The following is a 251-nucleotide window of genomic DNA, read 5'->3' as shown; positions in this document are numbered from 1 at the left end:
GTTTTCCTTTGTTTATAACTTAATTATTATTCACTTTCAAGGTTGCTTATCACTCATCACTGTTCGCCTGCAATCGAGTTTGCCGAAAGTAGCCGTTCAGTTACGCTATCATGCCGATAAAGTATAGGATTTTAATGGCCTAGCTTATTTTTCCTTAGCCAAATGTGCCCCTGGACCCTTAGACCTAGCCTATTATTTTCCCTAGCCAAGGGCTAGAGAATTCTCGATTTCTCGTAATCAACGTACAGATT

This window comes from Penaeus monodon, chromosome 22 (assembly GCF_015228065.2).
Source record: "Penaeus monodon isolate SGIC_2016 chromosome 22, NSTDA_Pmon_1, whole genome shotgun sequence".
Classification (NCBI taxonomy): domain Eukaryota; kingdom Metazoa; phylum Arthropoda; class Malacostraca; order Decapoda; family Penaeidae; genus Penaeus; species Penaeus monodon.
This window is presented reverse-complemented; position numbering follows the sequence as displayed.